This window comes from Dasypus novemcinctus, chromosome 2 (genome assembly GCF_030445035.2).
Source record: "Dasypus novemcinctus isolate mDasNov1 chromosome 2, mDasNov1.1.hap2, whole genome shotgun sequence".
Taxonomy (NCBI): Eukaryota; Metazoa; Chordata; class Mammalia; order Cingulata; family Dasypodidae; genus Dasypus; species Dasypus novemcinctus.
Genome location: NC_080674.1, coordinates 54499944 through 54522761, shown reverse-complemented (window position 1 = coordinate 54522761; position 22818 = coordinate 54499944). Strand labels below are relative to the sequence as shown.

The 22818-nt window shown below is 41.8% G+C and overlaps 1 long non-coding RNA gene across 1 annotated transcript; it reads right to left on the bottom strand.

Annotated features, from left to right (window-relative positions):
- Positions 1–8346: 8346 nt before the first annotated feature.
- On the bottom strand, positions 8347–17910 carry LOC111761926 (uncharacterized). The gene is made up of 2 exons (XR_009188396.1): positions 17789–17910; positions 8347–8478 (listed from the first exon to the last, which is right to left on the bottom strand). It is a non-coding gene; the product is annotated as an uncharacterized lncRNA (long non-coding RNA).
- Positions 17911–22818: the final 4908 nt, after the last annotated feature.

Here is a 22818-nt window from a genome sequence, read left to right as displayed (position 1 = left end):
AAGGAATTTTTCTTCGTCTTGAAAGTGCTGGCCAATGTATGCAGGGTTTGCTCCTGACTAACTCTCCAGCATCATCTGTTTAAAATGTAATAAGCTCATATACGTGGACTCAGCAACAAAAATATCTAATGCTCATGTAACTCTGAAAATGTCTGTCACCATTCTTAGCACTTTATACCAATTAATTTAATCCTCACTAGAATCCAATGAAGACCTGTTATTATTATACTCATTTGGGGAATTAGGAGGGGGAAAGGCACAAAGGCAAAGAGAAGTTAAGAAAGTTACCTACCGCACAGCTAAAAAGAGCCAGAGTGGAATTTGGACCCTGATGGTCAAGCTCACTTGTATGTACTAGAAACAGCATGTGATTAAAAGCAATCTGCTCTAAAGAAACACTTGCTCACAATTTACAGAGAGGCACATACACTTACCTTCGTTATATTAATAGTACCAATAAGTGAAATATTGGAAACAACCTAAGTGTCTAGCAAAGGGAAACTGATGATATTTGTCATGGTACATTCATATTATAGAATACCATGCAGTTGTTGTTATTGTTGTTTAGCTGGTAGTCACACAATAATCATACAATGACCCAGAAATATTGAGTTAAAATATAAATTGCATATTATACATCGCATGATACCATTAATTTAAAATATGAAAAACCTCCATATTTTCAATAGGCAATTAACTGTGTAGCTATAGTTATACAAAATATAAAGGCATTTGAAATGTCTGAGAAGAGAGACCAAGCTACAGTAAATTCTGTTGTTTCTGCATGTTAAGGCTTTTTAGCAATGGGAATCTACTAGTCTCTGCCCTGTGTATTCGAATTATATCTGGGGGAACAAGTGTAGTTCAGTGGTAGAGCTCCTGCTTCCCATGTCCTAGGTCCCACGTTCAAACCCAGCACCTCCTAAAAAAATAAAAAGTTAAATTTTATCTGCATATAAACATATTTAGTAGCATGAAATTGGCATTTCACCGCACTTCTTTCTACATCCCTCAGTGTGTCCATTTTGGAAAATGGGTTCCTCTTGCTTCTTTGTGCTATGCCTCCATTGATTAGCCCTGGAAAAGGGGCTCTCTCTCCCGTTTCTATAATATTCAGCCTGTCTCCCTTGGAAAATGGGTCTTCTGTTCACAAGCCTTCCTGGCTCTTTATACTTCAGTCCATATATTTGTGGACTTGACTCTAACATCATAACTGACCTTTCTGGGCTAGTGACAAGAAGCTCTGTAGGTAAAGATCTAGACTTGGGGCAGAGGGGAGAGAATCTCTGACATCCATCCCCTTGAAGACTTGATTAAATGAATCAACCATGTAAATTATTAACCATGGATTAAATGAATTAAACCATGTATATGGATTGAAGTATGTCTGACATATACTAAGAATTCAATAAAAGCAAACATGATAAACTATACAGAATGTTTAATAATGCTGGTTGTAAATGTGGGGAAATGGTTAGAGTTGAAGGTAACACTTAGTGAGTATAATCAACACTGCTGATTTATAAATGTGATTGTGGCTGAAAGGGGTAATCGAGGAAGGTTAATGTCAATTGAAAGAAAACTAGAGGATAATGTAGGGACTATATAACACAGTGATTTTGGTGGTGGATGATGATAACGGTTATTAGTACAAATACCAGAATGTTCCTCTATTACAAGGTATTAATAATATAGATACACATGGGAAAAATAAAACTAATGTAACATACAGAATAAAATAATAATATTGTACTATTTTTGCAGCAATGGCAAATAAGGTACTATATCAATGCTAAGAGTCAATAATGAGGGGGTATAAGAGGTATGGGATTTTTCCTTTTGGAGTAATGAAAATGTTCTGAAATGGACTGAGGTGATTGCACAACTATATGATGAAACTCAGAGCCAGTGTGTATATATTTTGTATGGATTGTACAAGGCAGGGGACACAGTGAACCCTTGGTGAATGATAGACTATGGTTAACAGTACAGATATGAGAACGTTCTCTCATGAACTATAACAAATATATAATACTGATACATGGTGTTAATAATAGAATGGTTTGTAGGAAAAAAAAATACACTAAATATAAGCTATGGACTATAGACAGCAATAATATTTTTAAAAAGGAAGTCTATGATTAAATATACTTACAGAATAGTAAAATCAATGAAAATGGTCATTTCCATGTTATTTCTCTTTAGAACTCTGATGTCATTAGAAGACATAAAACCCAAAAACTCTCACAGGTAATCCTAGGAATATTTCATATATGCTCTGACTCAGGTGGAGAGGGGGGACATTTTCACTGAGCTTTATTTGCAATAAAACATGAACTCTGGTGCCCCTTGCCTTGGCATTCAAACTCTCCAGGGCTAACTCTGTTACTTGGTAGGACCTTAGGGTTATGGCCTGGCTCCATGTTTCCCCACTATCACCTCCTTAATTCCTGTGTAGGGGAACTCTGAATGTTTTGTTCTGTCTTGAAAGTTCCCAGGCTTGAGTAGACTTGGCCATGGACAACTTTCCTTTATTACCTTTTATTTCAGCTTCTGTCTATTCAACTCATGCTTCCCCTTTTTTGTTTCATTTATAAACCAAGTACTGATTAAATTTATTATATTCTTCTTTCTCCCTCTTCTTTCATTAATATTATATAAGTAGTATAAAGAGGATTAGAAGTGCCCAAGCCATTAAAACTCAATGTTATTTGTATGTCCTCCCATGGCCCACTGGGTGGACTGTGGGAGAGTGTGGGCTATGATGTGGACCATTGACCATGAGGTGCAGTGGTGCTCAGGGATGTATTCACCAAGTGCAATGAATGTCTCATGATGATGGAGGAGGTTGTTGTTATGGGGGGAGGAGTGGGGTGAGGGGGTTGGGAGGTATATGCGGACCTCACATTTTTTGAATGTAACATTAAAAAAAAAAAAAGACAAAAAAATTTAATGTTATGAAATTTTTAAAATATCTAGAATTTTACTTCCCATCCTTAATATTTCTAAGACTCAAAGTTCTTCCAATTAAACCTACCTTACTTTAACCAGTGGGATCTATGGTCAATTAACTGACAGACCTTCTATTAGATTATATATATTTAATTCACTTAATACTACTAACAAAACATATTACTAAATATTGTTACATTTGTACAGAATTTCAGCAACCTTGAGATCAACAAATTTTCATACATTTGGCTTCGTAATACAAAAACTTGAAATATATTTTTGATACAAAAATATTGATTCTGTCTAATTAATTATGTTAAGGAGTCAATGAGCAGCTCATTATAGAAGATTGGATTAGTCAGCTAGAGGGGTGCTGATGCAAAGTACCAGAAATCTCTTGGCTTTTATAAAGGGCATTTATTTGGGGTAGAAGCTTATAGTTACAGGGCCCTAAAGAGTCCAACTCAAGGTTACTTCCTCAGCAAAGTCTGTTGCCATGTGTTGAAGCAAGTTGGTGGGCAATCTCTGCCTGATCTCTTCTTCCTTCTTCCTCTTAAGCTCTGTGAGCCCAGCTGTAGGCTAGCAGAGGGCTCATCTCTCTTCCTGGAGCGTTAGCTCTTCGAGCCTTCTCCTTTCTGTCACATGGAAGTACTGAAATGAACAAGTTCTTTCCTCTTCTGTATCTTCTTCTGTGTGTCTTCTTGAGTGAGTGTCCATTTATATAACCCACCAAGGGGGCTGGGATTCAACCATGAGTCATGCCCTACTGACGTGGTTGAATCAAAGCCCTAATCTTAACATAATTTAATCAGCTGTATCTAACACAATCAAAGGGTATCATACCCAGAGGAACAGACAAGTTTACAAATGTAATCTCTCTTTTTGGAATTCATAAATAATCTCAAACTGCCACAAACACATTCAATTTATAGTCTATGTACCAAATGCTTGGTTAAAACTAGTTTAAGTATGCAACAAGTGTTAACCCTTTCCACCTCAAGAATCAACAGAATGTCAGTAAACTGGCAGGTAAGGGTCTTTGTTCATAAAATACAGTAATCCTATACATGTTAATCTAAGAAATGTCCCAGCTTGAGTTTCATGGAGATGTTGAGTCTGGGTCTGGGGTGTGGGATGGTTATTGGGGTTGAACACCTGTGAAAGGAAGGAGGTGGAAGTAGGTTTGGGGAGAGGGAGAAGTCAAACAGAGATGCAGGCCTGACAAAGCCTCACCTAGCCCAGCGGGGAGCCCTAAAGCAAGTGGCAGGTCCTTTCGACCCATCTAACTCAGTCACCAGATGGGCTAAAGGGCAAGCTGGCCTGTGGTAGGTGAGGCAGATTCTGAAGGCACAGATAGCTGAAGACTGTTGCCATTGAATTCCCTGCAGCTGGGCAGCAGGCCTTCCTCAAAAGGAGGTCTAAGTGGTACTTCTCTTTTGTCTATCACATATGGTGAATTCAAATTTATTTTTTAGAGCACTAGCTTTCTGCAAGATGTGCTGGCAGTGTCCCAAATTATTTTTCCTTGGAGGACCTATTCATATTCCCCTATCCTGGAAGCCAAACCCCACAATGAGTATATTAAAGTCTCTGAGAAATCCTGCAGTGATCACATTATTTAACCCATTGGTTACGACTTATTTAACCACAGAACACTTTTTGGGAAAATAGTGACATCTCTCAGAACATCAAAAAGAAAATGCTGTTCAGCACAGTGGACTAAGTATTCAGGGTTTTTGCTGTTGTTGTTTTGTTTTGTTTTGGCATAGAAACCTGCAGACGCTGGTGTGACAATCGGAAGCTGGCTGGACCCCAGAAAATCCTGTTCTTAAAGCCAGTCCATTCCTGTGGCTGTGAACCCATTGTAAGTGATTAGACTTCTTCAGTTAAGGTGTGGCCCAGGGTGGGTCTTAATCCTCTTACTAAACTGCTTTATAAACAGGATGAATTCAGAGAGAGAAGCGAGAGAGCCACTGAGGTAGGAAGCTGAAGGCAAGGACTACCGGAGAAGGGGCACGCCTGGCAGATGCCACCATGTGCCTTGCCATGTGATAAAAGGGCCCAGGATCTTCAGCAGCCCATCTTTGGGGAGAAAGTATCACCTGATGATGCCTTGATGTGGACATTTTCATGGCCTCAGAACTGTAAACTTGTTAAGCAAATAAATCCCAATTGTAAAAGTTAACCCATTTCTGGTATGTTGCTTTTAGCAGGTTAGAAGACTGAAACACCTGTTAAGGGGAACCATCCCCTCGTTAGAAAGAAAGGTAAAGCTTTGCTTAACTATACTCTTTGAACCTCTACAGAGAAATATGGCTTATGTTTTCTCCCAACTTAATTGCTTTTAAGTAAGTGGAGGTAAAATAGAACAAGTTGCTTAATAACCACTTTCTAAACTAATCATCATAATTATAGCTACCGCCTAAAACTTGGAGCTTTGAGGAAAGAAAAGTCTCCGTGAAAACAAGCCAGAAACTCAATAGAGCTGCCCAAACCCACACAAATGAGTCAATTTAACACAGGATATTCATATTCACATATGATACCCACTGCTTTCGGCTTGAAGGCTTAGAGGGGAGTTAGTCACTGGAAGAATATTCAGCTTGCTGGAAGTTGATTTCTTTTGTACCTCTAATCTATATTTGGAGAGTACTAAAGGCAGTTAAGAACAGGAGTTGACAGAAAGAGAAACGACTTTCTGACTTTCATTTCGTGGAGTTGCTAAAGGCATGCTAGCTTTCTGACTGCAACCCAAATGTTTCAGGCCTCCTATGTTCCTTCAGGCCTCATCCCTATGCTGCCAAGTTTGCCTTTATCCCCAACTTTGCTGGCTCCCCAAAAATAACCTTGGATTGCTGGTGGAAATATAAAATGGTGCACCCACTGCAGAAAGCAATATGGCATTAAAATTTAGCAATAGAATTACCATTTGACCCAATAAACCCAACTTTATGTATATACACAAAGAGTGAAAACAATGTGTATAGCAGCATTATTCATAATAGTCAAAAGGTGGAAACAACACAAGTGTCCATAAACAAATGAATGGATAGACAAAATGAGGTCCATATACACAATGGAATAGAATTCAGCCATAAGAAAAAATGAAGTTATGAGACATGCTGCAGCATGGAAGAATCTTGAAAGCACTATGCTCAGTGAAATAAGCAAGACACATAAGGGCAAAAAATTGTGCTATATCACTTATAAGAGATGACTAGAAATAGGAAATTTGCAGACACAGAAAGCAGATTAGAGGTTACCCAGGAAGGGAAATTGGTGGAGAGGGGAAGTGTTTCGTTTGTAAAAATAGAGAAAAAAAAAAAGAGTAAGTTGTGTATATTAAAACAATCTCATAAAAGGTAATTGCTTTTATTTTTTTTTAAAGATTTAGTTTATTTATTTATTTCTCTCCTCCTCCCCCCCACCCCACCCTGGTTGTCTGTTCTCTGTGTCTATTTGCTGCTTCTTCTTTGTCTGTTTCTGTTGTTGTCAGTGGCACGGGAATCTGTTTCTTTTTGTTGCATCATCTTGTTGTGTCATCTTGTTGTGTTAGCTCTCCGTGTGTGCGGCACCATTCCTGGGCAGGCTGCATTTTCTTTCGCACTGGGCGGCTCTCCTTATGGGGCACACTCCTTGCACGTGGGGCTCCCCTATGTGGGGGCACCCCTGCGTGGCACAGCACTCCTTGTGTGCATCAGCACTGCGCATGGGCCAGCTCCACATGGGTCAAGGAGGCCCAGGGTTTGAACCGCGGACCTCCCACGTGGTAGACGGACGCCCTAACCACTGGGCCAAGTCCACCGCCAGTAACTGCTTTTAAAATAGCCATCAAATATGACCAAAACAACTAAAAATGGGGAAAAGTTAAAAGTACAAAAGGAATTTTGTACTCTGATTTCTTCACAAGTGTCCTTTACATTTTCCCTACACTTAAGAGGAACCCAAGTTGACAAGTTTTGGCAATTCCTTGGTGGTTTATGAAAAATAAATAAATAACCTTGGAGCTGCAGGAGGTGGTGGGCTGGTTTCCTCCTGAGACCCTCTACCCTTTGCCGATGCCTGGTACTTCTAGTTACCTCAGGGAGGCTGCCAGAGCACTGTGTGACCACCTCCCAGACAGGGTCCCAAAGGTGCAAATCCCTCCGCATGCTGAAGGGGCCACATAGCTTCTAGTCCTTATTTCTCTCCAGACACCATACACAGAAATAGAAAATGTCTCTCCAGCAATGTAACAGTTGGCCTGTTAGAGTTGGAGACAGCACTGCTTGTACCCTGAGTCTCAAAATTGCTGGTATCAAGAGCTCCTTCAACTGCCACTTAAGACTCCAAATATAGGAATGAGACCCAGTCTCTGAGGTTGGGCGCAGAAGCAGGAAATGAAGACAACAGTAGTGTCTGCCCTACCACCCTCTTTCCCCCAGAGAAACTTCTTTCCTTTTCTTTTTTTTCATACATGTCCCTCATGTAAGTGGAGGCTTGGGACCAGCAATAAGCCATTCAGTAGCAAAGTAGACAAATTTTATACTCCTGCCCAAGTAGTTTCAAAAAAGTTTCTTCTCAATGGAAAGGAAAATGAATTTTTTTTCTTTCCCAAAGAAATTGTTTCCAATGTCTTTGGGAGATAGGGTGGACCTTCTGTTGGCATGGTCTCAGTTTTTCTGTTGATACCACCCTGCTGCAGCCTAGTGATTGAGAACATTGGAAATTCAGAGGATGATGGGCCAAGCACTGACTGGAGAAAGATAATAAACCCATACATGGTGACAGCTCAAGATTCCCTTATGGAATTTCTTCTTTCTATCATACAAGTCATGAGAAGAGACTGGTGGGAAAAGTTGCAGGGCGGGGGGAGGGGAACAAGATTTAGTTTTTGAAGGCTACAAAGATTAGCATGTAACTACTTAAAAATTACACAACATAAGAAAAGGATATCTGTTTTCGCTTCTTGGAAAAAAGACAGTAACTACTGTTGTCAGCGCCCAACCCCGCAGTCACCTGCAGACAATTCCCTTCAGTGCTGAAGGGGCCTGCTTGGCTCTGCCAGAGAATATTTTCTGGCTGCAGGACCATGCCAGGTCCTATGGAGAACTGCCTGGTGGTGCATGGCGTTAACACTCCATGATCGATCTTCAACCAAAGATGGGCAGGACTTTTAGATAAACACCCCAGATTACTCATCCCTTGGGGGAAAATTCTGAGTTGTGTTCTACAAAGTTTTCTCAAAGGGCCTCAGCAGAATTGCACCCCAGTTGCCCACAGGAACAGCCTTTATTGTTTTTTCTTCCTCTGCCTCCCTGTTTCCTGGAATCACCTCTCAAATAAATAACTAGCATCCAAATCCTTGTTTTAGGGACTGCTTTCGGAGCAACCCAAACAAAGAAAGAAACCATCTACAGAGATCCAATATTTTATTTAAGAAGTTTTATATGGTGTCGTTCAGACCTCTTATAGTATTTTCTTCTGAGATGTTTTAATTGAGTCAGCAGTGGGTTTACCAGCAGTTGGAAAATTCTTCATCCAGTCCTGAAAGGGAAAACATCCCAGACTAAATCCCAAGATTTGGTACAGTTAGGGTTTTTTTTTGTTTTGTTTTAACCCTGAATTGGTAATTTTGTTTGTTTGCTTGCTTTTTGTTTTTCTGTCTTTAGAAATCACCAGGAACCAAATCTGGACCTTCCATACAGGAAGCAGGCGCTCAGCCACTTGAGCCACATTTACTCCCCAGGGTGCAGTTAGTTTCGTTTTGGTTTTTGTTGGTTTTTTTTAAAGATTTATTTTTTATTTATTTCTCTCCCCTTCCTCCCCCTCCAGTTGTCTGCTCTCTGTGTCCATTCGCTATGTGTTCTTCTGTGCCCACTTATATTCTTGTCAGCAGCGCTGGGAATCTCAGTCTCTCTTTGTTGTGTCATCTTGCTGCATCTGCTCTCCTTGTATGTGGTGCCACTCCTGGGCAGGCTACACTTTTTTCACACTGGGCGGCTCTCCTTATGGGGCATACTCCTTGTGCTTGGGGCTCCCCTACATGGGGGACACCCCTGTGTGGCACGGCACTCCTTGTGTGCATCAGCAGTGTGCATGGGCCAGCTCACCACATGGCTCAGGAGACCCTGGGTTTGAACCCTGGACCTCCCATGTAGTAGGCAGACACTCTATCTGCTGAGCCAAATCCGCTTCCCCAGTTAGTTTTTAGCTACCATTGAGAAGAAGATCAGTGTGTGGGAGAATGTACTATTTCAGAAGCTAAGAATCTTCTCAGGGGAAGTGGATGTGGCTCAAGCAATTGAGCTCCTGCCTACCACATGGTAGGTCTGGGTTTGGTTCCCAGTGCCTCCTAAAGAAGATGAGCAAGACAGTGAGTTGACACAATGGGCAGGTGCAGCAAGCTGATGAAGCAAGAGGACACAGTGAGATGACACAACTAAAAGACACAGTGAGGAAACACAATGAGAGACACAACAAAGCAGGGAGCAGAGGTGACTCAGGCAATTAGGCCCTCCCTCCCACTTGGAAGGTCCTGGGTTTGGTTCCTGGTGCCTCCTAAAAAGAGAAGATCAGGGAAACGGACTTTGGCCCAGTGGTTAGGGCGTCCGTCTACCATATGGGAAGTCCGCGGTTCAAACCCCGGGCCTCCTTGACCCGTGTGGAGCTGGCCATGCGCAGTGCTGATGCGCGCAAGGAGTGCCGTGCCACGCAAGGGTGTCCCCCGTGTGGGGGAGCCCCACGCACAAGGAGTGCGCCCGTGAGGAAAGCCGCCCAGCGTGAAAAGAAAGTGCAGCCTGCCCAGGAATGGCGCCACGCACACTTCCCGTGCCGCTGACGACAACAGAAGCGGACAAAGAAACAAGACGCAGCAAATAGACACCAAGAACAGACAACCAGGAGAGGGGGGGGAAATTAAATAAATAAATAAATCTTTAAAAAAAAAAAAAAAAAAGATCAGCACACAACAAACAGACACAGTGAATGCAAACAACGAAGGGGTGGGGAGAAATAAGTAAATAAAATAAATCTTTTTAAAAAAATCTTCTCAGTAGGTGTGGAGGATAACAGGTGGGGCCACCTGCTACATTTCAAATAAGTTCTAAATTAGGTATCTGCTATTGTTTCCCTCTGCGTGAACTGTGAGTGGCCTGAGTGTGCCAAACATCCTCTGTCTGCCCCTCTATCCTACTCTCACTTCTCAGCAGCAAGGTTGAGCAGTAGAGAGTACATCAAAAGGCTTCCAAGCTTCCATTTGGGTTCAGCCAATGGTGGCACTGGAAGGGGATCAAAGGGAAGAAGAAGGGAAGGCTACGGTATTCATTTCCCTGGTTCACTCTCTGCAGGGTCACCCAAGCTGGCTGTGAACCTCACCCAAGATCACTGCCTCTCTCAATAGGACTCCCTTCTCCCAGGTTCCAGTATCTTCTCTCTCCCCTCGCCTCATCAGTCACGGGGTGATAACTCTCTTGAGGCTAGTCCTGACTTTCTGCACTGGATTTGTGGTTCCCCTGTGTCCCACCTCCTCCTTTGTCATTGGTCTTTTTTACAGGTTTTTGTGTGCTTGTTTTCAATTTGCAATAGTCCCTCTGTGGAGATTAGTTCCACTTCCTCAGCCAGGGCATAGTTAAATGATTTATTAATTTATATTACCATCCAGAGGTATTTAAATATACACTGACATTGAACAAACAGACAAACACAAAAACAATTATAACACTCTAACAGAAACGTAAAGTTTATAGTTTGACTCCTAATTCTAGGTCTAAAGTTCCCATAATTCGAAATCTAAGGTTCCCTCGTCGGGGGGTGTACAGAAAAAAGGTCTGTACTGTTTGAGGCAATGTAATAATTTGTTCTTCTTTCATTTTACAATTAGCTGCTTTCAAAAGTTGTTGTAAAGTGTGAGATAGAGCTCCTGCTGCTTTGATAATGTATATCCCATGTTATACTAGCGTCTGTGGTCAGCTTACCTCTCTCAGGGCAACTGATGTCCTGTGTGTGCGGGATACGTAGTCTGGACCAATTTCACTATGCAGACATGTTCCTATGACTGAACCAGTGAGCAGCTTACCTCAAGGGCGGCTGTGATCCCTGGCAGTGACAAATGTTGGGACTGTAGCTATACCGGGCTGTTCCTGGGGGCCCTCCTGAAAAATTCCCCTCTGCTAGGGGGAAAATCAGCTGCCCCACGTTGGGCACCAATTGCTGTGGGAATGAAAGACTCACACACCAAAACTCATATGCAGGGAGGGCCCCGTTCGGCTTATTTCTCTTGCTTATATATCATGTATTTTTGGATTTGGCTAAGGCCTGTGGTTAAAGTTAAATTTCTCAAGGATGTTTTGTCTTGGAACAAGAAACCTTGTCTCTAGGCGCACATGCTATCTAGCAGCAGAAAGGGCAAGAGGAAGCCGTTTTCAAACTTCAAGCAAAAAGAGATAGCTTGTGCAGAGATAAGCAAGGACAGAGCCAGTTTTGCTCGGAAGGATGCCCTTGCCCGAGGCAGTGGAGCTAATCCCCACATCCTTCTTCGAGTTATCCTAATTTGAAAGACCCATCTGTTTCCCGTCAGGACCCTGACTGCTACAATGGTGGTGATTGTGGGGGGCTGAACAAGCTAGGGCGGCCACAGTGACACAAGTAGGGTCAAGAGAAGTGTCATCTATCAACACCCGGCCACTCAAAGACCACAGAAAGAGCTGGCAGAGAGCTCCATGTCCAGCCCAGAGGCCCAAAAAGGATGTAGGACGGGGCTGGAAGCAGCAGCTCTGAAGAGGCTTTCCCCTCCAGCTACACCAATGTGGGAGGGACCAGAATAATGTCCAGCCCAATTCTGAGGGTGATCAGGGTGGGCCTGGAGATGAGAAGGGACGTTTCAACTCACCCATGTGGCCAGTGGTCCACTCCAAAGATGCTGTTTATTTGAGCCAAAAAAATCATCCCTGCCCCATCCCACCTCCCTCCCTCGGTCACAATGGTTCTTAAGGGAACTGCGAAGGAGTCAGAACAGGACTGGAAGAGGCCTTGGGTGGGAGCTGGCTTCCTAGAGGGGAGGCTTTGATGTCTCCTCAGAAGCCAAACCCACTTACATGGTTCTTAGGGGGTCAAAGAGTCTTAGAGGGTCTACTGCCCCGATTAGCCCAGGAGAAGCACAGTGCCCCTCTTACAGACTTCCCACTTGTTTGCCCTCTGAGAAGAGAGAATACACTGAGGGGGCAATAAGGAACTGACTCATGAGAAGAGTTCAGCAGGGGAGAAAAGGCTTAACTGAGGCTAGCTGTGAAGTGTTAGGAATTTGCATGAATTGATTTACACAGAGGAGAGGGAACTCTGCCCATGGAGGATATAGAAGGACAGTGGGGGGTCAGTCTGGCATCTGGTGCTCAGCCTAGCCCCTCAGACCAGGCCTAAACTCCACGGAAAGAGCAGCATTCGGCCCATTTCTGCACAACTCAGCACCACTTTGGACCCAGAGGACCGAAGGGCTTGACTTTCCATTTAGGATCTGGAGGCACTTGACAAATCTACAGGGACTTCCCATGAAACCTAAAATACCTAAAATATTATGCTAGCTACATTTTACCTATGCAGATTTAACTGACTAACCTATTTATTAACAGTGTTCAATGTTTTGCCGATACAAATTTAACAGATTTAACCTATAGTTAAAAAGAAAAGCATGATCCTTTCACTATAGGAGATTAATGAATAGTAAAACTGAAAAGTCAATTGCTCTGGCATTGCTCATCTTTGCATAATAAGCAAAACACCATCCAATGTATGTTTCATTAGTATGTTGAGAATATATACAAAGTTCCTTCAAGACAGAAAAAAAATTGAGGCCTCCATCAGAGAAGGCTGCTGGGCCACCACTAGAGGGCACTAGGAACAGATTACGGAACAATCCCCCGGAGCTGCTGTCTTTTCTGATGCAGAGCTTGAAGGTACCATTGGTCTTACAGAATCTGAGAGTCTCAGATCTTGGAGAATTGGTGAATCTACCTTCATATCTAGTTGCCATACCGCATTCTGGATATTGTTTAGGGGATTCTTGCCAGGGGTGGAGGTGCTGACAGTGAAGTTAGAAGTCTCCTCTTGTCCAACGTGAAATGAGAAACTTCACCTCAGGCTTCATTCACTCTAAGAGCTTTTGAAATATTTTATCCAATAATAGCAAATAATATACACCTATCTCCTTCTTATTAAATAGAGCTACTCTCTAATAAGGAGATTTAGATATCTCTTCAGATTTTTTTAAAGGTTTACTTTATTTATTTTTCCCCACCCACCTTGTGGTTTGTGCTCACTGTGTCTGTTCATTGTGTGCTCATCTTTTTTTAGGAGGCACTGGGAACCGAACCTGGGACCTTCCATATAAGAGGGAGGCACTTAATTGCTTGAGCCACCCCTGCTCCCTACTTTATTGTGTCTGTCATTGTGTTTTCTTCCTTGTGTCTCTTATTGCATCAGCTCACCATGCCAGCCTGTCATTACAGCTCAATGTCTTGCTCATTTTCTTTAGGAGGCACTGAGATCCAAACCTGGGACCTCCCATGTGATAGGCAGGAGCTCAATCCCTTGAGTCACATCCACTTTCCTCTTCAGATGTATTTTAAGAAACAAAAACATTTCAGATAGAGCTGAAATCTTTTTAAACCCTTTGTCCAGTTCCATTTGCTTCCTTTCTTCCCTATGTTTAATAATTTCAGAATAAACCCCAATTCTTCCCACCTGATGTTTAATACTATTGACATAAAGAAAGCATCATTCATATTATACTCTATTATTATGTTCCAAGAGGTACTATTGCTTTCTCCTGTTTGGAATGTTTTCTTTATTCCTGCTATTGGATTGGAAATTTTGTTTTCTTCTTATTCTTTTGGTACTTTTTTTAAAAATAAGTATACATGTTTCATTTAAGGACTTAAGAGTCTTAAATATATCTCTGTATTCTCATTCTTCATATTGTCTTCCATGCTGTGCTATCATTTTTATCATCGGTGCTCATAGCCCATTACTATTTTATTCACTGTTTCTGAGTGTTGCTAGTGGGAGGAGCATCTGACTGCATTAGCTAGTCCATCATATTTCTGGAAGTCCACAAATAACGTTCACGTTGGACTTCTTTCCAATCTATCTGAGTACCACCGTGAGATTAAGTTTTGCAAAGCACTGCTTTCTTTCATTATTCCTCTCTGCTACCTGTGAACAATATCCCATGTTCTAAATCCTGTGCTCACCTATAATGTTTGGAACCATACAACATGCCTCACATTTTTTCTAACATTTCTCACTGTTTTCAAACATGAATCTCCAAATTTAGATCATGATCCTTCCTCATGCACCAGCAATTCCTTCTGTGTTCATTTCTGCATCCCTCCTTTCTTTCCATTAAGCTGGCAGGCAATTCTCTCTCTTCCTTGATTCCAGCCCTTCCTTCCTCCTAAATTCACTTAGGATCCAAGTTATACATGAGGTAGGTCTTATAGCAACTATTTCATACCATCTTTATCTGTTACCTCATCTCTTAAGTTTCTAAAAGTCTCTATCACACAATTTAGCACTGTTCATTTATTTGCTTAAGCTCTCTGGATTCCTCAAAGGGTCATTCCCTCTCAATTGCAAAACAGCTTAGGTTATTTACAGGCTCCTTTCACTTACCTGATAGACTCAATACATTTTTATTAAATTGAATTTACTTTCAAATCACTTTAGCAATTAAATATAAAGCATGTGTACATTGTTCTGGAGAGAATTTCCTGGGCAGACTTTCTCAGAGAGTTCCAGTTACACCAGCACTACCTCCCTTCCTTGTTATTTCACAGCACCGTTATGAGCATTCAAATATTTTGTGAGAATGTACAGTTCGGTGCTAGGCATTGTGGAGAAATGCAGCAACATAAGACACAAAAAGTCTATCTGCTAGAGATCATGAACAAGAGATGGAAGAGTCTGGACTCAGACTCCCTGGGTTCAAATCTCAGTTCAGCCATTAACTGGCTATGTGACCTTGACAAATTCCTCCTGTGTCGTAGTTTGTTGTGCAAATAAAACCAACTTCCTGGAGTGACATTCACAGGGTAACATTGATGGACATAGGAAAACAACTTGGTATGTGTGGTTTTCTAGTTACTCATTCTAGCATAGTACACAGCAATCAGGCAGATCTGGAAGTCAGATTTCACAGGAGGGCTCCCTCCCTTGAGTTGTGGGGTTTTTAAGCATCATCTTCAAGAAAGCACAGGAGTCTCAATGGTGGGATTAGGGGCAGGAATAAATAGTAATAGGTTGGGGAGAGACTTGCCTCCAGCTCTTTCGTTTCAGCTTAGCATTGGTGGTTGAGGGCAACACCAGCCCTTCTGCCTGCAAGATCAGGGAACTGGGGTAAGGCCAATGAATGGCAGGATCCATCATTGCAACAGTCATGGCTGGGGAAGCACAGCCCCATCCCAGGCAAGAAGAGGAATATGGCAATCAGCGCTTCTGCTTAGCTATGGCCCAGGGCTTAAGGCTATCAGTCCTGGTAAGTTTCCACAGAATTCTTTTCCGCAAGGTAACTTTATTCTGGAGTGTCAACCTACAAAGGATCAGTCTTAGACAAGTTAACTCTTACCTGTCACCCTCAGTTTTAAGTCAGGGATGATAACAGCAGATATAATAATAGTACCTATCACCATGCAATTGATATGAATTTAAATGGTTTTTTGTACAATATGCATAAAAGAATGTCTGGCACATACTAAGTGCTCAATAAGCACTACCCATAATACGTGTGCATATAATTATAACACAAATGGCTTTCATGTCATACAGTCCTATTTGAGTTCCAATTGAGTGACTATCTAGAATTTCTAGAAATGATCATCTACATCAATCTATAGTCTGCTCCCTCTCAAATCTGCCTGCTCAGAGTCTCAGAACTTATTGCCAGCTTCCCAGTCTTGGAGAAGACTCACATTTTGAATGTGTCCAACTGTTTCCTCTTCATGACACTTAATTTGTTCTTCACTGTCTTGTGTATTTCCTTTCATCTGAGTCTAATAAAGGCTTCCTTTATTATTTATTCCTAATTTCCTTTTCAATGACTGTTGGCCAGAAAAAAAGTGATACTGCATAGTTTATAAGGCATTATCTCAGGAGTCACATAGTATTGTTAATAGTGGGACAATCAGTAAGTTTGATTACTAAGTTATAATAGGTAGATTTCTCCACTGTAAAAGGTACATTTATTTTTCCCCTTTGTTATTAGCAAGTAACCTGTGGGGATTTTATTTCAGTATCATCTGAACACCTACTTCCCTATCAAATACTTAGCTAAGAGTTTTAGCATACAATATTGACACTTGCCAGGATCCATTATTTCATTATGCCTTGCAACCATATTATTTTTGTACTTCTATCACTGCTTCTACATTTGTTAACTAGCATTCTCCTGTAAATAAGAGCTTTACTTCATCCACAGGTGCTATTTATTTTCCTGACTACAGTTGCTGCTGTAAAAGCAAAACAAACCCTTATTTTGCTTTCCTTTAATTTCTTACTCTGAAGTTGGGATATTTATGTAATAACCACACTAATTATGTATACTGAGTTCCATTAGTGGGGTACTGGAATTCTGTACAATTAAGCTTGAATTGGTTCTCAGGGAAATTTAATGTTGTACCTTCTGGGGACAATATTCTCAAATCCTCCTGCCTTTCCTTGCTTTTGATTTTTGCTGCAGGGCTGGTTTCCAGCCCCAATCATCCAGACATGTATAACACTAATAGATACAGAACTCAGGTAGCACAAACCACAGGTACCTATCACTAGGCGGTCATTATACCCCAGTTAGACTGTGTGTCTCACAGGCACCCTCAAATACCTTCAAAATGGCTATCACCCTTTTGTCTTAGCTATTAATTTCATAAGTCTTTGAACACAGGATCCTTGAAGTTTTGTTCTATTGTTCTATTGTTTTCTCTACAGGTGTACTGAATTAAGCCATTTGTCTCCTTGACATCCTTCTGTCTGGAGGAAATAATTTTTAAAAGCTAAGCAGGGGGGAAGCAGATGTGGCTCAAGCAATTGAGCTCCTGCCTACTACAGGTGAGGTCCCACATTCAGTTCCTGGTGTCTCCTGGAGAAGATGAGCAAGACAGCGAGCTGGCGTGATGGGCTGGCATGGTGAGCTGACACAACAAGATGATGCCACAAGAGACACAAAGAGGAAGCACAATGAGAGACAACAAAGCAGGGAGCAGAGGTAGCTCAAGAGATTGAGTACCTCCCTCCCACATGAGAGATCCCAGTTTCAGTTCTCAGAGCAGACACAAAGCACAAGCAAGCGCAAACAATGAAGGAGGGGGTGGGGTGGATAAGTAAATAAATTAAATAAATCTTTTCTTAAGAGTGCTAAGCAGTGAGGCTTCTGAGCTCTGTTCAGTGGTTATAAGCAATCATTTGGGGACTGGCCATGTGTTATCATTCAGGGCACTTTTGTTTGACCCAGTCTCTTGTGGGTGCTGTCCCAGGGTCTTGACTGTGGAAAGCAGCAGCTGTTTACACAGCTTCCTGCCAGGCAGTGGTTCTGTCCTCCTCTGCAAGGCCCTGGGCTTGCCCCTCACCCAGCCCCATGCCCAAGTCCATCTTTCAGGAGCTGCTCTTGAGGTACAAACAGACCAGAAGGACAGAACCAAAGACAGAAAGAAAAGTCAGGGATGGCTGTCATCAATTAACAGTCTCTTCTACATTAAGACTAACAATGAATAATTAGCTAAAACTTCTAACAACCCTGTGATCATCACAAATAAAGCCTCCCTCGTAGTTGGTGAAATATTTATAGTCATTGAAAAAACATAGAATTACTCACGTACACTAGAAGCTTCTGGGCCATAGTATGCACACACACACACAAATGTGGCATGGTCTTTCTGGTCACTGTCTTGTTTGCTCTCAGATCTATTCTTCACCTTTCCCTTGTCTATTACAGGTGCTGGCCCTGCAAACTACAATTCCCAGTGTATTAATGTTCTATTGCTAAGTAACGAATTGCCACAAACTTAGCAGCTTAAAACAACACCCACGTATTACCTCACAATTCTGCAGGTCAGAAATCCAAGTTGACTTGGCTGGCTTCTCTGCTTGAAATTGGAGACTCTGGGGAAGAATCCCCCTCCAAGCCTGTGGCAGAATTCAGGCCAGTGGCAGAATTCCCTGTAGCTTGTAGCTGTAGGACTTGGGTGCCTATGTCTGCTGGCTGTCAGCTAGGGGGCTGTTCTCAGCTCTTAGAGGCTGTTTGCCTGTCCTTGCACATGGTTCCCTCTATCTTCAAAGCCAGAAACAGCACAACAAATCCTTCTTGTGGTTTGAATCTCTCTGACTACCCTTCTACTGCTGGCCAGAGAAAACCCGTTGCTTGTAATGAGTTCGTGTGATTAGTTAGACCCCCCTGGGTTGGTCTCCCAATCTTAAGGTCAACTTATTAGCAATCTTAGTTACATCTGCACCAGCAAAATCCCTTTGCCAGGTAAGGTAACAAAAGCATGGCAGTCACATGGAAGTTGAAGGTCATGAGGCCATCTAAGAATCCTGACTGCCACTCCCTTGCCAGCTGCCTTCAGATTCAGATTTGACTAATGACGGGCCCTGGTGGAAGCCTGGAGAAAAGTAAGGATATTTCCCTCCCTATTCATTGGCTTCATGCCAGGAGGGGTGGTAGCAACTTTCTGCAATCATTCATTTTTAAGTTGCTCGCTTTCCCTTGTTTTCTGCTCTTCCATCACCTTGGTAGGTAGTTCTCCTTATTGAATTCTCTGTGTTGAACCATTTGATATGGGTTCTGTCTGAAACTTGACTGAGAAATCCTCCTATAAGGAGATTCGACATCTAAACAAATAATTATTAAAAAAAAAAAAAAAGATGTCTTTGCATATCGACCTTAGTGGAAAATAGGTGTAGCTTTAAATATACCATCAGTTGTGGAATCAGACAGGCCTGGGAGGCATATTGGCTCTGCACTCCCTGGCTATTAAGACAGACTATTTAGGTGAGGACACTCGGGTTCAGAGAAGAGGAGATGCAGCACACGGTTGGGGTAGCAGTTTGACATAGTTATGAATTCCAAAAATAGATATTGGATTATGTTTGTAATCTGGTCTGTACTTCGGTGTGATTAAGTTATGATTAGGGCTTTGATTGGGCCACGTCATTAGGGCATTGAGTCCCCACCCCTTGGTGAGTGGGCACTCACATATAAAAGGCATGGCAAGAACAGAGTTAGGGTTCTTAATGTTGGAGTTTCGATGTTGGAGTTTTTGATGCTGAAGTCTTAAACTGGAGACCCAGGGAGAGAGACAGAGCCGTTTGCCTGATAGTCTACAGGTGACCTCGTGGAGTCAGGCAAAGCCTCTCAGCACCCCTTTGGTTAACTAGTACCATTGGTGATCGATAGTTACACAGCACTTTGCCCATACCTCATGGCTGCTTTAGGATCACAGAGAAGTTGAAGACCAACGAGTGACATCAGGGAAGACTAGTATGGGCCATGGATGCTTTCACCTATGAAGACGAGTAGAGGGTATTTGAAGCAGAGAAGAGAATATGTGGAGAGACATAGAAATACAAAAGAGAATGTGTCTTTGGAGAAGGAGCTGTCCTGTGTCTGAGTGGTGGTAGACTGTATATGAGTATCCAAGGAATGGTAGAAAGTGAGTCTAGAAGGGCAAGTAGGTTAGGGCAGAACATGAAACATGCCATTTTAAGGCATCTAGAATGGAGCTTAAGGCAAGTCCCATTCTGCCACACCATCCCAAAGACCCACTGGCTCAAGAAAGAAAACAAAAAATCCAGCATGTCTAGAAAACTAGGCTACTGTAGAGAGTTGCAGGTTTCTTTCACCAATGGCAATATTTGAGATACATGCAGAGGAAGAATACTTTCAACACAAGGATTGGGGGGAGAGGGTGCAATAATTTTTAAAAAACAGGATAAAACACTGACATTCCTCAGAGTCTATGTAGAGCCATTCATGTCTCTCCCCAGCCAGCCAAGAATTATCTAATCCTAAGCCCCATCTCGCCTGCTTTCTTGGGCCACTCCTGGTGCCAGTTGTTGCAATTTGAGAAGCTAATGTTGAGATGGCCTTAGGTGTGCCAAAGTTGTGTAGTACCTAAGAAAGAGAAGGAATAAACAGGATTGGGTGGGAGGGTCACTGGCCTGAGATGCCAACCTGATGGAGTCCCTGCCAACCCAACAGAAAGCTCTGGAGCATGCTGGTCTGCTAGAGGCGGAGTGCTGTGTTGGGCAGACATGGTGAGGTCCTTGTTCTACTGCCTTGCTCAGTCATTGCCTGGGGGCCACCCTGACAGCAATGACATGGCTCAAGGTTGAGGTGGACCATACTGAAGGTGGTCTCTCAAGGCCATCAGATAATACACCTCACAGTTGGGCAGTGAGTCCTTTCTTGAGCAAGATCTAAGTCAGGAGTTGGCAAACGATGGCCCTTGTGCCAAGCCTGGCCTGCCACCTGTATTTGTACTTCATAAGCTAAAACTGGTTTTCACATTTTTAATGGTTTCATTTTAGATGGCTGGATGAATACCTATATAAAATCTTGGTTTTACTTGTTTGCCCACAAAGACTAAAATATTTACTATCTGTCCCTTTATGGAAAAAGTTAGCTGAGCCCCAAATTCTAAGCAGCACTTTTGTGCCTGCTCAATCCTGAAAGGCCATAAGAGGGGGCTTGGGAAAGATCTGATATTTGGGAAAGGAAGAAGATAGAAGATACTCTCAGTATGTAAGAAACAGAAACCAGAAACATGATAGCAGGGCAGGCCTAAAAAGTGAGACAGTGTTTCAAAACTCCCTTTAACTGAATATAATTTTAAATCTTTGCTAATTTTTTTTAGGAGGTACCAAAGATTGAACCCAGCTAATTTTTTTAGTAGGTATCAAAGACTTGTATATGGGAAGGAGGTGCTCAAACCACTGAGCTACACCCACTCCCCATTAATTTGTTTTAACAAAAAGCTCTCTTGTTTTAATTTGTATAACACTTGGTTATTAATAAAGTTGGAATTGGATCTTATAAAACTAAAATAATCTTCAAAATAGAAAATATATTAATATCCCTATTGAAAAATAAGCAAAATTTATCTCATAAAATGTGTTAATATTCAAAAAAATGTATTTTGAAGTATAACTTCTGAGTCTATAACATCATAGTTGGGGCATCTCGCAATACTCTAAGTAGTTTCTTAGTATTTGCTACAACTCAAAAGACTTAGGGTAGTTTCTTACTACTTGCCACCAGTCTACCTCTCCATCAATTTATAGAATCAATTTGCCTAAACTCAATGGTTGTGCTCCTAAAAAGACTCATAATATCAGAGAAGCAGAAATTTTTTTTCAAAAGGATAGAGAAGTCAAGACCACTTTTAGATTTGCAATAAGCGTATTTGCTCTTGGAGAAATCACAATTTAAAACGTTATAGCCATTAGTGGATAGGTAGAAAACCTCAATCACAAAAAAGAAACTTGTTCAGGAGTAGAACTCCCTTAGTAACAGGGTTGTGATCTTTAGTTATTAATCCCCGCTAAAAGAAGCTCCTTTTGAGAAGTGGTTGACTTCAGGTACATAGCAGGACATTTTCAAAACATGTTAGCAATGTTTTTGATGCCAGAAAGTAAGGAAACTATCAAACTCTAATGAGGTCATGTCAAAATTATGTAGAAGCCAAACTGAAAAGGCACTTGTTGGCAAAGCTGGGATAATTTGAGCAAAAAGGAATGCGATCAGTGGTTGAAACATAAATGAAAATTCAGTAGTTGATAATGATACTCAGGGAAAGACTCGTTGGTCATTGTTGGAGTTGCTAGGGCACCAGCTCCTTACTCCAAAAATTGATAAAAGGAAAGAATTAAGATAACCTTTCCTGAACAAACTATGCTTCAGCTTATCCAAAGAGTTGAAAAGATAAAGTTCTTCACAGAAGAATTACACTAATACATTCAGATGGAAGGATAGACTTACAAAAACACCACTTTTCAATCTCAATGAAATAATGCATCTAGAAAATGATCAATGGTTGATAAATCATTAAGTGCAAAGGTGATGGGGGACTTTATAATGGAGGGATGGAGTGTTCATCTCCTAATACACTGATCAATCTTAGCACTACTAAAATTGGGTCTTGACCTTGTGCTTCAAGATAAAATACAGCAGTAACTCTAAAGTTCCACATATGCAGTGTTCTTAACAATAAAACTGAACCTGAGCCTCAACAAAGCTTCAAGATCTTATGACCAGTTTACGGGAAAAATGGGGAATAGATGACCTACTTAAACACCAGCATGAGAAAGCAACAAGCCAAATTCAGAATATAGAGGACATTATGATATAAAGAACTGTTTCTCAAAAAAAGTAAATCTAGGCTATTAAAAAGGGATAAAGGGTTAGAGAATAAAAGATTTGTAGATAAAACAATCAAAAGTAATGTATGGACCTTGTTTGGGTTCTGATTTGAACAAGCCAGCAATAAAAAAACATTTGAGGGAAGTGGACATGGCTAGAGCATTCATCTACCATATGAAGGGTCCAGGGTTCGATCCCCAGGGACTCCTGACCCGTGTGGTAAGCTGGCCCATGAGCAGTGCTGCTGTGTGCAAGGAGTGCCATACTACGCAGGGGCGCCCCCAAGTAAGGGTGCCCCATGTGCAAGGAGTGCACCCCGTAAGAAGAGCAGCCCTGTGTGAAAAAAGCACAGCCCGCCCAGGAGTGGCTCCACACACATTGAAAGCTGACACAGCAAGATGACACAACAAAAAAGAGAGATGCAGTTCCCCAGTGCCACTGCATAATGCAAGCAGCCGCTGAAGAACACACAGCGAATGGACACA